Here is a 12,295-nt window from a genome sequence, read left to right on the forward strand (position 1 = left end):
ATTTTGTTTGTAATGTGTTTTACGTTATGGGTCGGACCCCTGTAAGACTAGCTGTCGCCATTGGCGTCGGCTAATGGGGATACTAATAAACTAAAATAAAAATCGAAGGATGTACCTTGGGTGTTCGCACAATTGCCTCTCCTACACAATTGCACACAGTAGCCTAGACGCAGTGTCCCATCCAACACACAGAAACATATGAAAGCATGAACTCATCACCTTGATGCTTTCTCTGTTCAATCTTCTAGAGACCTTGCTGTAAATCAAGCAGACAATACCAGAAACAAATGTAGGGACATTAGATCCAAAGTGGATGACAACTGTCTTCACTGGTGCAACGAACAAGACATCAAAATATTTTGGACATTCAACCAACCACCGTTTTCCCGCACTGGCTGTTTTTCCATTGCATGCTATAGGCGTATTACAGCTGTTTTCACTTGACTGTCTTTGAGAAAAATATGTCATGGATCAGCTGATGTTTGACAATATCACTAGGCCTAAGTAAACAGCTGGATACCAAATGCACACCCAATAAGTAAATCTATTAGCCTAAGCTTAGCCTATTGAAGAACAACGCAAGTCAGGCGATTCTTTCGATAAGAAACATTCAATCTTGCAGTTGCATACATCATTTTGGATTTCTGTGCCCGTGGAAAAAAATATGGTGTTGCCTAAAATATTAATTTGAACATTTGAAGCAGTGAATGAAGCAGTGCTAGAGTTAATAGCGCTCCATCTCATAATTTTGTCCCGCTGATGGCCCATAAGGGGTCGATGGGTTTTGTATTCAGATAAGTTTTCAGAACATTCACAACTGGTGTCACGACTTCCGCCGAAGTCGGCTCCCCTCCTTGCTCGGGCGGCGTTCGGCGGTCGACGTCACCGGCCTTCTAGCCATCGCCGCTCCATTTTTCATTGTTCTATTGTTTTGTCTTGTTCCCCGCACACCTGGTTTACATTCCCTAATCAACTGCAAATACATATTCCTCTGTTCCCCCTATGTCTTTGTGTGAGATTGTTTTGTTAAGTGTTTTGTATTGACGCGCCTAGCTGTTTTTTCCCCCGGAGTATGTTTAATTGTTAAACATTTTTGATCGTATGTGACTTTGTCGCGCTTTGCACCTTTGCCTTTGGCCGGAGGTTTGTTGGACACTGTTGCGTCCGTCTGTTGTTTGCTTCTCCCGAATAAAGTGTGCGCCTGATCACAACTCTCTGCACCTGACTTCAGTATATGCTGACAATCAGCTCACAGTCGTATGGACAGGTTCCTACGTGCAGTGCCTATTGATACAGACTTTGCATAGGCTACTGGTGCCAATCACTATATCCTAACATGCTGACCAGGCAGCATGCATGTTGATTTTGTCCACCCACACCAGACACGATCAGGACACGCAAGTTGAAATATCAAAACATTTGGGGACAGGTCGAAAAGCATTAAACATGTATGACAATTTAGCTAGCTGTTGCTTGCTAATTTGTCCTGGGATATAAGCATTGGGTTGTTATTTACCTAAAGATGCACAAGGTCCTCTACTCCGACAATTAGTCCACAGATAAAACCATCAACCAAGTTTGTTTCTATTAATCTCTCCTTCAGGATTCTTCTTCGGACTTTAAATGGCGGTTGACAACTAACTTTAAGGTGCATTACCACCAACAACTGGACTGGAGTGTGGACTTCAGTTCATATTTAAAACACCCACCTGGGAATATGCTCCTAAAAACCAATGAGGAGATGGGAGAGGTGGGACTTGCAGCGCACCAAGCATCATCAATAGAATCAAGTTCTATTTTAGTGCCTGGCTACGCAGATGTTCTTTGGCGCGTGCGAGCAGTGTGGGTGTAATGATTGAATAACATGTATTGGTAAATATTATTTTTTTTGCGACCCGAGCAGTGTGGCCAGCATGTAATACTCTCACAAACAGCAGTGCAATCAGAATCTATAATCTGTCATGTGTTGAAAATGAATGAATCTGCACAGCTCTTGCTAAAGACAATTGTGATATTTGAGTAAGCTAAGCCTATTCAAGAAAATATCATTCTATATCTACTAATTATTACAAGGTTGAAGTAACATTTAATTATGTGCACATCTTTATTTTATTAATGAATGTATTAGTAGATTAATGTTATTTAAAGAAATCTAGTTTTCATCCAACCCTGTTTAATTTATTCTGTCTAAAAGAAAGATAAATGCAGTACATTTTCATTGATTATTTTATACAATATTCTGCCCGTATGAACAAATGTATCCAAGGGCATAAGTTAACCAATATATATATATATATGAGAGCCTTCAGACAGGTTAAGCGATTTTCCACACGGAAGAGATACGAGGGCATTCACGAGTGCATGGAGCCACCAACGCACAAGCGTTGTCCCCCAGCCAGTCGCGTGCGAAAGAGTCGCCGACAAAGGAGTTTGCTTCTGCTGCAGCCTTCCAGGTAAAATATAACGTGTTGCAGCAGTGCTTCGACAGACAGTGGTGAAACACTATAAAGCCAGTAATGAGTTCAAAACGCCCCGGAATACCAATGAGGTGAAAAGGCCATTGTCCTTCACTGTGTCCCCAGATGGAGTTCACAGTTGTCACAGATGAGCCCGAGCAGAGCAGGAGCCATGATTCCATCTGTGCCAGAGACCCAGTCTCGCATGCAAGCACCGATCCCCCCCCCACTATCATCAACCCCCCCACACACACACAAGCTGACAGTGGTCTCTCTCAGTCTCCCTTAGCAGCAGCACAGCCTTGAAAGCAGAAGAGAGATGGCAGATTATTGCTCTGCCACAGAGTGAATCAAAGTGAGGACGATGATACATTGACTGGTTAGACAGGTGCTGCCACTAAATGGACAGAGTGTGAGTGTGGCCTCTCGTTTCTGTTGTTCGCCCCAAGACCCAATCCTGTGAGACTGCAGTGAGAGAAAAAATAGGACAGGTGGGTAATACAGATAAGGTTTTTGGTATTTTATCAGGATCCCCATTAGCTGCTACAAAAGCAGCAGCTACTCTTCCTGGGGTCCACACAAAACATGACATAATAAAGAACATTAATAGACAAGAACAGCTCAAGGACAGAACTAAAAAGGCACACACAGCCTCCATATCAATACATACACACAAACTATCTAGGTCAAACAGGGGAGAGGCGTTGTGCCGTGAGGTGTTGCTTTATCTGTTTGTTTTTTTAAACCAGGTTTGCTGTTTATTTGAGCAATATGATATGGAACGGAGTTCCGTGCAATAATGGCTTTATGTAATACTGTACGCTTTCTTGAATTTGGGGACTGTGAAAAGACCCCTGGGGTTATGGTGGGGTAAGTGTGTGTCAAAGCTGTGTGTAAGTTGACTATGCAAACAATTTGGGATTTTCAACACATTCATTTTTCTTATAAAAAGAAGAAGTGATGCAGTCAGTCTCTCCTCAAATCTTAGCCAAGAGAGACTGGCATGCATAGTATTTATATCAGCCCTCTGACTACAATGAAGAGCAATACGTGCTGCTCTGTTCTGGGCCAGCTGCAGCTTAACTAGGTCTTTCCTTGCCGCACTGGACCACACGACTGGACAAGAATCAAGATTACACAAAACTAGAGCCTGCAGAACTTGCTTTTTGGAGTGTGGTGTCAAAAAAGCAGATTATCTCTATTACGGACAGACCTCCCCCATCTTTACAACCATTGAATCTATATGTTTTGACCATGACAGTTTACAATCTAAGGTAACACCAAGTAATTTAGTTTCCTCAACATGTTTAACAGCCACACCCTTCAATACCAGATTCAACTGAGGTCTAGAACTTAGGGAATGATTTGAACCAAATACAATGCTCTTAGTTTTAGAGATGTTCGGGTATTAAACCCCCTAGAGTCACACGGAGACATCATTTAGAATATTGAATGTGTTGATGCTACAAACTTACCGTTTCTTGTAGTGGCTGCAGCTCAATCCCCTATTTCCGCCGATAAAGTTAGCGGCATAAATATATGGCAAATAGAAATCCAATATGGATGGTGTTAAGAGATAGATGGGAGGGGTTGAATTGAGCTGAAGGGTGGGACTAATAACAACAAGATAACACATGTAAAATATACCGTGTACGGAAAATGTAAATCGGTTCAGAACTTTGGTGAAATAGCACAGTAAAAAATATTTGTCAAATAGAAATCAAACTGAATGGAGAGATGGAGGCACTAAAAACAAACAAAATATAACTATTGTAAAATAGATTGTGTCTGTAAAATGTATATAGTATGTTTAAGCTGGAAGTAGAAGCCTAAGTGTTGTTATTTATTTGTTTACTCCAATTAGGCGGGAGTGGAAGGGTTTGTGTGTGTGTATATTTCTATGTATGTAGGTATGTGTATGTATGTACACTACCGTTCAAAAGTTTGAGGTCACTAAGAAATGTCTTTGTTTTTTGTCCATTAGAATAACATCAAATTAATCAGAAATACAGTGTAGACATTGTTAATGTAGTAAAAATGTCTATTGTAGCTGGAAACGGCAGATTTTAATGGAATATCTACATAGGCATACAGAGGTCCATTATCAGCAACCATCACTCCTGTGTTCCTGTGTTAGCTAATCCAAGTTTATAATTTTAAAAGGCTAATTGTTCATTAGAAAACCCCTTTGCAATTATGTTAGCACAGCTGAAAACTGTTGAAACTGTCTGTAATACTCAAAACATGTGAGCTACAAACTCATAAGTCACCACAATTGAAAGATGACTCACTAAGACTACAGGGTCGGTTGTTTTGCTTTACAATATCCACAAGCTTTACGGCATTGGTCTGAACTCTGTCGCAGATTTCCTCATTTTGAAGAGGTATTCTCACAAAACCAACTGTCCAGACTGAACCGTTGGCGCTACAAACTAATACGTTACCATATCGAAACTGGAGACTCTCACAAACACAAAGGTGTCAGTTGTTCTGCTCTGCGACGCACACAAGCTTCAGGGAAGTCGTCTGAAGGTAACTGAGTACTGGGCTGAAAAAAATTGCAACCAGGGCAACGCATATTTGGCCCAGTGTCGTCCTGGTCTGGGTTTGGACGGTGTAGGCTGTCATTGTAAATAATAATTTGTTCTTACCTAACTTGCCTAGTTAAATAAAGGTTAAAAATAACAATGTGCGATCTAAGGGCTTAGTTAACAGACAACCTTTGACCCATCACTCTGAGAATACTCTCCAGTCACTTGGAGAACTGAATAGTTATACTCATCTGTTATTACAGGAAAGCAATTAAGCGATCTGAATATTCCTCTGCTTGGCTTCAGTAAAAGTCTGTGGTGGTAATTTCACCCCCCTGCAGGCGTTTAGCACAAAGTCGGCAGACAGAGTATTGCTGATTGAAGGCGATGTACAGTTGCTATCTGTATGGCATTGTTAAAGCAAAGAAACGCCAGTCCATTCAGAGCCCATTCCAGGAGTGCATAACACTGTCGTGCAAATCTCCCTCACAGTAAATTATTTGATGGACAGTGGCAGAGAGCGCTGAGGTCAAATCCAGCAGCATTTTCACCATTATCCCAGAGATGGATTATTCTCGGCTCAGAGCTGTAGTCGATCGGCTCCTTTTGCTTTTTTTCTCAGCGTCTGGAGCCCGTGTCTGCTGCCAGCCAGGGCTGGAGCATAGATAGCACTCCGTCTGTCTCTCTATCTGACAGGAGGTTGTCAGCCATTTTGCAGGAACCTGTGGTGTTAGAAACACATTACACTGAGTCCACAACACTCAACCCATCTCGTAGGCTTAGATACATCTCTCAGTAAAACATTTCTTCCTTGACCGTCTCTCTCTCCCGCCTGGAGTGGTTATCCATCGAGCAGGGGAGTAGTGAGAGTGTCGGCCACTGCAGTGAAGATACAGAGATAAAGAGAAACAGAGAGAGACTGAGATGGAGGCTGACTAACTCTGACACCCATCGAATGTTAGCCTCAAAACATGGCTAGTAGCAAAATGGAGGACTGATTGACTGTAATCTGTTAATCTGCAGTGTCTGTCGACATGGGAAGATGTATCTGTATAGCCCTCACCCATGGCACTGACAGGGCTGGAGAGAGTGGTACTCTATTTCCTACTCTGGGCCCATAGGGCTCTGGTCCAAAGTAGTGACCTATAGGAATAGGGTGCCATTCTGGGATGCAGCCTATACATCGCATACATACTACACATCTATAATACATCTATTGCAATCTATATAAAAATTGGGGTTAAAGGGGTGGAGAAAGATCAGGGGCATTACGTCGAGGAGAGGCCTGGAGAGAAAGTGGTTGTACATTTCAATATTATTGAAATTGGGGTTAATGGTGAGTCAGCTGACAGCCACGTCTTCCAGAGCCTGGTTAATAAGTGCATTCCAATCAAGGACACCTGCTGATGCTGAGACCTAGTGTTATATATACACCACTCATTTCATATATATATACACACACACACACACACACACACACACACATATATACAGTTGAAGTCAGAAGTTTACATACACCTTAACCAAATACATTTAAACTCAGTTTTCACAATTCCTGACATTTAATCCTAGTAAAAACTCCCTGTCTTAGGTCAATTAGGATCAACACTTAATTTTAAGAATGTGCAATTTCAGAATAATAGCAGAGAGAACGATTTATTTCAGCTTTTATTTCTTTCATCACATTCCCAGTGGCTCAGAAGTTTACATACACTCAATTAGTATTTGGTAGCATTGCCTTTAAATTGTTTAACTTGGGTCAAATGTGTCGGGTAGCATTCCACAAGCTTCCCACAATGAGTTGGGTGAATGTTGGCAAATTCCACCTGACAGAGCTGATGTAACTGAGTCAGGTTTGTAGGCCTCCTTGCCTACACACGCTTTTTCAGTTCTGCCCACAAATGTTCTATTAGTATTGAGGTCAGGGCTTTGTGATGGCCACTCCAATACCTTGACTTTGTTGTCCTTAGGCCATTTTGCCACAACTTTGGATGTATGCTTGAGGTGATTGTCCATTTGGAAGACCCATTTACGACCAAGCTTTAACTTCCTGACTGATGTCTTGAGATGTTGCTCTTTGGGCTAGGGGGCAGTATTTTGACATCTGGATGAAAAGCGTGCTCAAAGTAAACTGCCTGTTACTCAGGCCCAGAAGCTGGGATATGCATATAATTAGATGTGGATAGAAAACACTCTAAAGTTTCTAAAACTGTTAAAATGATGTCTGTGAGTATAACAGAACTGATATGGCAGGCAAAACCCTGAGGACAAACCATCCCAAAAAACCAAACAATTCAGCCTACCACTGTTTCCAATTGCTTTCATGTTTATTATGAGGCCAAACCCTCCCAGATTGCAGTTCCTAGGGCTTCCACTAGATGTCAACAGTCTTTAGAAAGAGTTTCAGGCTTGTTTTTGGAAAAATTAGCTAGAATTTGTAGTTTTTCTATGTGGCTCCAATTTTGCCTGTAGTGTTTTCATGCGCATGGATGGGAGTGCGTTCTTTATTGTTTATCTCCAGTAAAGACAATAACGATTCTCCGTCTTAAATTGTATCTTTTATTTACGTATTAGGGTAGCTGAGGTTTGATTATAAACATTGTTTGACTTGTTTGGAGAAGTTTATTAGTAACGTTTGGGATTCATTTTGTATGCATTTTGGAGGAGGGAAACGGGTGGATTACTGACTGAAGCGCGCCAGCTAAACGGAGTTTTGGGGATATAAAGAAGGACATTATCGAACAAAATATCTTCAAAAGGTAAGGCATTTAATATTTCACTATTTCTGACTTTCGTTGCGCACCTGCCTGGTTGAAATATGTTTTTCATGCTTTTGTATGCGGGGCGCCATCCTCAGATAATCGTATAGTGTGCTTTCGCCGTAAAGCCTTTTTGAAATCTGAGACAGCGGCTGGATTAACAAGAAGTTAAGCTTTAATTTGATGTATAACTCTTGTATTTTCATGAATGTTAAATATTCATATTTCTGTAAATTGAATTTCGCGCACTGCAATTTCACCGGATGTTGTTGAGGTGGGTCGCAAGCGGACTGCATGCGCTAGAAAGGTTAAGCCATGTATGCTTGGGGTCATTGTCCATTTGGAAGACCCATTTGCAACCAAGCTTTAACTTCATGACTGATGTCTTGAGATGTTTGCCATGACATCATTTTCTGGAATCTTCCAAGCTGTTAAAAGGCACAGTCAATTTAGTGTATGTAAACTTCTGACACACTGGAATTGTGATACAGTGAATTATAAGTGAAATCCTCTGTAAACAACTGTTGGAAAAATGACTTGTGTCATGTACAAAGTAGATGCCCTAACCGACTTGCCAAAACCATAGTTTGTTAACAAGAAATTTGTGGAGTGGTTGAAAAACGAGTTTTAATGACTCCAAAGTATATGTAAACTTCCGACTTCAACTGTATATATAAGTCAGAGGTTTACATACACTTAGGTTGGAGTCATTAAAACTTGTTTTCCCACAAATGTATTGTTAACAAACTATAGTTTTAGGACATCTGCTTTATGCACAACACACATAATTTTTCCAATAATTGTTTACACACAGATTATTTCACTTATAATTCACTGTATCACAATTCCAGTGGGTCAGACGTTTACATACAATAGGTTGACTGTGCCTTTAAAAAGCTTTGAAAATTCCAGAAAATGACACCATGGCTTTAGAAGCTTCTGATAGCCTAATTGACGTTATTTGAGTCAATTGGAGGCGTACCTGTGGATGTATTTCAAGGCTTACCTTCAAACTCAGTGCCTCTTTGCTTGACATCATGGGGAAAAACAAAAAGTGTGAATCAATCCCAGAACAACAGTAAAAGACATTGTGAAGATGCTGGAGGAAACAGGTACAAAAGTATCTATAGCCACAGTAAAACGAGTCCTATATCGACATAACAAGGCCGCTCAGCAAGGAAGAAGCCACTGCTCCAAAACCAACATTAAAAAGCCAGACTACGGTTTGCACCTGCACAAGGGGACAAATACCGTACTTTTTGGAGAAATGTCTTCTGGTCTGATGAAACAAAAATAGAACCGTTTGGCCATAATGACCATTGTTATGTTTGGAGGAAAAAGGGGGAGGGCTTGCAAGCCGAAGAACACCATCCCAACCGTGAAGCATGGGGGTAGCACCATCATGTTGTGGGGGTGCTTTGCTGCAGGAGGGACTGATGCACTTCACAAAATAGATGGCATCATGAGGGTTAAATGGCTTAAGGACAACAAAGTCAAGGTATTGGAGTGGCCATCACAAAGCCCTGACCTCAATCCTATAGAAAATGTGTGGGCAGAACTGAAAAAGTGTGTGCGAGCAAAGAGGCCTACATTCCCAGTGACTCAGTTACACCAGCTCTGTCAGGAGGAATGGGCCAAAATTCATCCAACTCATTGTGGGAAGCTTGTGGAAGGCTACCCTAAACGTTTGACCCAAGTAAGTTAAACAATTTAAAGCCAATGCTACCAGATACTAATTGAGTGTATGTAAACTTCTGACCCACTGGGAATGTGATGAAATAAATAAAAGCTGAAATAAATCACTCTACTATTATTCTGACATTTCACATTCTTAAAATAAAGTGGTGATGCCAACTGACCTAAAACAAGGAATTTTTACTGGGATTAAATATCAGAAATTGTGAAAAACTGAGTTTAAATGTATTTGGCTAAGGTGTATGTAAACTTCCAACTTCAACGGTGTGTGTAAAACAGCCGAAGTACTGCATGTATTCTTTGCTATCATGCCATGGCTGTGTCAGGGTCGATTGTGAGTTAAAATGATTTTCCCTTTATGGGTAGTGTGATGACTAAGACTTATTTTTACTTGTTGGATCCAATGAACTGACAAGACTGGGCTGACATGATCATAGCCTTTGCTAGGACTTACTTAATATAAGCATGAAACTATAATATTGTGCTCTTATTAATTAGAATAATATTATTTATTATTATTTTATTTTAGTGACTGTTCTCCATGCTATTTGGTTAGTTTTCTTAGGTCTTAGTGACAACAGACCTAGATATGGGGGAGGTTTTAGTGGGTGGAATATTAAAGACAATTGGAGGTTTACACAGTTCCAGATACAGTATGCTTAACAGGGCAAATATTATAGTACAGCTATAAAGGGGAGGTTTTAGTGGGTGGAATATTAGAACAATTGGAGGTTTACACAGTTGCAGCTACAGTATGCTTAACAGGGCAAATATTATAGTACACCTATATGGACACAATCATCATGTCGCATTTTACAAATATAGATGAGATTGGGTGGGAAAAGGACTGGGAGGGAGAAATTGTTTTGTCATGGGCAAAGAAACTCAAAAGGAGTGATTATATTAATTAACAACAATTTTGATCTAATTGTGCAAACTGAAAACAGATCCTCAAGGAAGAAGGATCCTTTGGAATATGCTATTGGCCCAAAAAAGGATCTGGCTAATTAATCTATATGGGCCAAATAATGATGATCCACACTTCTAAAATATATATAATAATCTATTGAGCTCACAAGCAACACATGAATCTATTATTATGGTGGGAGATGATAATGCGGTTTTAAGTACCTCAATAGATCGTAAAGGAAATCACTCTACACACTATCACCCTCAAGCCCTGAAGGGGATCACAAAGATCATTGATACATTAGAACTAGTGGATATATTTAGGTTGAAAAACCCTGCCCTAGTGAGATATACAGTGGGGCAAACCTCCAAACGAGCTTCAATGCCATATAACTCTCCTTCCGTGGCCTCCAACTGCTCTTAAAAGCTAATAAAACTAAATGGATGCTTTTCAACCGATCGCTGCCCGCACCCGCCCGCCTGACTAGCATCAGTACTCTGGACGGTTCTGACTTGAATATGTGGACAACTATAAATACCCAGGTGTCTGGCTAGACTGTAAACTCTCCTTACAGACTCATATTAAACATCTCCAACCCTAAATTAAAATTAATTTAGCAAAAAAAGCCTCCTTCACTCATGCTGCCAAACTTACTCTCGTAAAACTGACTATCCTACCGATCCTCGACTTCGGCGATGTCATTTACAAAATAGCCTCCAACACTCTACTCAGCAAGCTGGATGCAGTCTATCACAGTGCCATCTGTTTTGTCACCAAAGCCCCATATACCACCCACCACTGCGACCTGTATGCTCTCGTCGGCTGGCCCTCGCTACATATTCATCGCCAGACCCACCGGCTCCAGGTCATCTATAAGTCTTTGCTAGCTAAAGCTCCGCCTTATCTCAGCTCACTGGTCACCTTAACAACACCCACCCATAGCACGCGATCCAGCAGGTATATTTCACTGGTCATCCCCATAGCAAACACCTCATCAATTCCTGGAATTGTTGCATGTAGCACTTATATTATTTGTTCAGTATATACATTTTTGCGCATAAAGGTGTTTCCACCTTCATTTCTCCCATAATTAACTTTACAGACATAAAACGATCCCACCATGTCGAACAAACAAATTATCTGTTGGCATTTATCAAATTGTCCCGAAACTTCCTGTTTCCATCCCAGCTGTCGTGATTGTGTTTAATAAGGTAGGACTTTACTCGCATAAAAATACTTTTTGTGGTTAGTGAAATGGATTCTCAAAGCAAACAAAGTTTGGAGTCAAATAAAGATCCTTTGAAGCTTAAACCAGTGATGAAAGTCTGCTGGCTGTGACTGCAGCTCGAGCCGCATTGACAAATGCAAACAAGAGACAACCCTCCTTTAGATTCCACTCTAGTTTTTTACACCTTGTGATTTTTTTCCTCTGCCTGGCACCGTTTTAAACTGATAAAAGTCAAATAAAAAAATATTATATAAAACTGTGAACGTAGATGGGGGAGGACAAAATGGGGAGGCGGAGAACGGGGGAGGCAGAAACTGCTGACAAAGGTAAACAAAGAGAATTTCGGGGGAGACAGTGTGAAGCTAAGCAGCTCAGCCACAAGCGCTTCTGTCAGAGTTCCCCTCACACTGATAACAATTATAGTGACTGAACACCCTCATTATTTATTGAGAGGCGAGTACACAGGACTGATTGAAAACAAAAAAAGGAAAAGAACAGCAAGAGCAACAGTTAAAGATCCACTATTTGAGGGCGACAAAAATAAGAGATAAAAAGGGTATGGATTTGTAGTGATAGCGGTGATTTGACCAGGAGGCCATTGATCAAGCGGGTGATAGAGAAGAGAACATCTTTGGGTTTGATTGAGGTTGCTTAAGAAATCAAAACCTTTAATAGGGGTTGATGAGGGAACCGGGTAGAAATATGAGAAGCATACC

The 12,295-nt window shown here is 40.9% G+C and overlaps 1 protein-coding gene across 2 annotated transcripts in view; it reads right to left on the minus strand.

Annotated features, from left to right (window-relative positions):
- LOC110507325 (beta-1,3-glucosyltransferase) overlaps positions 1-12,295 on the minus strand; it is a 180,508-nt gene that overhangs the window by 144,400 nt on the left and 23,813 nt on the right. The gene's annotated exons all lie outside the window — the stretch shown is intronic.

Source organism: Oncorhynchus mykiss, chromosome 27, assembly GCF_013265735.2.
Source record: "Oncorhynchus mykiss isolate Arlee chromosome 27, USDA_OmykA_1.1, whole genome shotgun sequence".
NCBI classification, from domain to species: Eukaryota; Metazoa; Chordata; class Actinopteri; order Salmoniformes; family Salmonidae; genus Oncorhynchus; species Oncorhynchus mykiss.